Consider the following 3,165-nt stretch of genomic DNA (forward strand, 5'->3'; position numbering starts at 1 on the left):
TTTTCTGGTTGCCTTGGCCTTTTTCTGGTGTTTTATGTCAAAAGTAAATGTTTGTAGGTGTATTTTAAAGAAGTGTGATGAATATGTTTTTTTCAAAGTTTTTTTTTTAATACATTTCATAGCATTTATGTTTATTGTGTGTTGTTCTGGGATGTCCTTTGTGTGCTTGATGTGTTTTTTCATGCATATTTGGTTGTGATGTTTCCAAGTTTTAGCAGATATTTGCGGCTAGTGTTTTATTCTTAGCATCAAAAATTGGGACCTTAGCGTGCAATATTGTGGTTGTGTCAAGCTACGACGTTTTGGTTTTAAGTAGTATAATTGTTGGCATTATGCGCCTTTGTGTATGGATTATTTTGCAAATTTTTTTCTAATTTAAAGTATACACACCCAATGAAGTCAGGCAGAAAAGCATAAGCATCGTTTAGTTTACTTCTCATCAGGTACCACATATGTTTACATCACAATAAGGAATTTGCATAAACATATCAACAAAATAGTATGTTCATAAGGACATTCTTCATATTTCTACAGTACGAAAGAGAAGCAGCACAGCCAGGCCACATCCAACACTGCCAAGAGATGCAGATGGTGGCAATGCAGGTAAGATTTAACTGTAAACACATATTCTGGAAACACATAGAAACACAAAATGTTAATGATTATCTTATCACATAGGTTCTTCTTTGGCAAATCCCCCTCCACTAAGGCGCCCATCACAGGGCTCGGTTACTGTGGCTACGAGGCCACCCAAGAGACGCCGTCTTGAGGCTGAAGCTCCAGCACCAGCATCACCACCCCAACGGCGCATCTCCGCAGTGTCGGCCCTGCCACCACTAGCTCTTTTGGCCAGCCCACAAAGTGAGGATCCACAATCCCCTCAGTTGTCTGGTGAGTAAACATAACAATTACGTGTAAATAAGTAAAAAAAACAGTGGTGTAGATTTATTAACCTGGAGAAGGCATAAGGAAGTGAAAAAACACTGATATGTGCAAGGTGATAAAGGCAGCAGTACAAAATAAACACAACTGTTAATGTACATATTGGAGCTGTTTGCCTTGTGCTTTTATCACCTTGCACACATCACTGGTTTTTCACTTATTTATGCCTTCTCCAGGTTTATACATCTGCACCACTGTTAGTACAGAGCAAAAAAAAGACACAAATGACCAGTCATCCTTGCAATAATCAACAACAACAAGCAGATGGTGTTAAGGTATTTTTAGATGGTTAATTGTCAGATGTGATGCTGGCCATATCAACACATTTTTGTAACATAAATTTTTGCGAAAAAAAACAACATAAATGTTAAGTATCATCCAATTGTTTTGCATGGCCAACAACACCAGTTCTAAACATAGGGCACCTTAATACTTTTTCACCCATTGTTAATGTGTACATTTTAGACCATTATATTTGTTAACGTTTTGGGCAGACCACTGACTGCCTTGAACAATGTATGAGTGTATTGGTCAACACATTTATTGTATTGTGTGTGTTGTTCCAAAGGAAGCTTCATACCCAATATGTAAATGTAGTACTTTGTATTTGTTAGAGTCCTTCGTGTTTAAACAGTAATTATGGCTCTGAATCCAACTATTCCCACAAACTTTTAACAACTGAGTAGTGAACGTTAGAAGCCACATATTTTTTTAAAAAGGTGAACAACATAGTCAAGTTTAGGCCACAATCTATTTAGCAATTACAACATTAATATTAAGAAGTAATGCATGTTGACGTAAAGCTATAGTAAGACCAATGCTACATATTTACTAAATAGTGGCTGTCTTCAACCCCATACAGACCCAGCCATCATCACCGAGGATGCCCAGCAGGAACGTGACCAGGAGACCTTCACACTCCACCTGCAGGCCATCGATCCTACCCAGCCAACCACGCCGCAGGACATACCCCAACCACCCCAAACATCCCACAGCCCCCAATTGAGCGCAACACAAGTCGACACACAAATGGGCCCTGAGTTTTGGAGCCATTGGTCGACACAACAGGCGCAATACTGCGCAAGCCTCAACACCCACAGCCAATACCTGTCAAGTCTGCCCCATCATCTGCCTAGACTGAGTCGCAACTCAGGCAGACTTATAGTGCAGGTGGGCAGAATAGCAAACTCCATGGAGCAGATGAGGGCAGACAACAGCCAAATGCAATCAAACCTCCAACGCATCTTGGATGAACAGCAGCGGCAGCAACAATCACTAATCCAGATCATACAACACAACCAAATGATCAACGACAACCTATCACGAATAATAGCAACCAACACTGCCGCTAATACGCAGCTCACAGCAAGCTTGAACAATCTGAGTCAAAGCCTTAGTGTGTTGGCATCAGACCATGTCACACTAGCTCGGGGACAACTTCACCAAGCCACACCCCAGTTCAATCCCCAGTTCGACGCTCAAGTCGAACCCGCACCAACGATCCAGCACAATCCTCGGCACCCAGCACACACAAAAACACAAATAATAATGCGTGCTCATAATATGTTGACCATTAAAATGTGTTTGTTTGTTTTTCACAAAAATTTGTGTGTTAAAATGAATAAATTGTTAACACGGAATATGTGTATTGTTTAATAAGCTCCACAAACCACATGCACATTAGTGTCTTGGGCCAGATGTGTATTGGTAGAAATATATTGCCTGCCCCTAGGTGTCCTCAGCTCAACGTGTGTCTAATCTATGGCACCCAGCACATTGGCCATGGCCGCAAGATCAGATAAAGCTACCCTGACTGCATGCCACTGCGACTCCTGGGTAGGGAAGCAGAGAGAGGCATCTATGTAGCCATCCAAGACATCCAAAACCTGAGTGGACATTCCAAAATTAAAGGTGAGTGTCATGACCTGTAATCAATACAATACTGTGTTCTATTACATTACAGAAGCACCACTTAGACATAGACGTGTATGTATGTTTTAACTCACCTGAATTAAATATTTATAAAAGATACTAATTACATCACCAGTCACAGGCTGGAAGCTGCCAGTAGCCATAAAGTGCAACACAGGCAGGAGTTTGTGCAGGCCTGAGACAGAGCGAGAGCGTGCTGTCTCAGGGTCTAGGTTCAGTTTGACAAGGTCATACAGAGGGAAAATGTTATTTACATTTTGTCGGAGCATCTGTATAACATGGTCATCAGCA

At 41.3% G+C, this 3,165-nt stretch overlaps 1 long non-coding RNA gene across 1 annotated transcript; it reads left to right on the top strand.

Moving 5' to 3' along the window:
• The first annotated feature begins 404 nt into the window (after window positions 1-404).
• LOC134926923 (uncharacterized) lies at window positions 405-2,582 on the top strand. Its single transcript, XR_010177548.1, has 3 exons — window positions 405-603; window positions 679-891; window positions 1,805-2,582. It is a non-coding gene; the product is annotated as an uncharacterized LOC134926923 (long non-coding RNA).
• Window positions 2,583-3,165: the final 583 nt, after the last annotated feature.

The sequence above is a fragment of the Pseudophryne corroboree genome, chromosome 1, assembly GCF_028390025.1.
Source record: "Pseudophryne corroboree isolate aPseCor3 chromosome 1, aPseCor3.hap2, whole genome shotgun sequence".
Taxonomy (NCBI): domain Eukaryota; kingdom Metazoa; phylum Chordata; class Amphibia; order Anura; family Myobatrachidae; genus Pseudophryne; species Pseudophryne corroboree.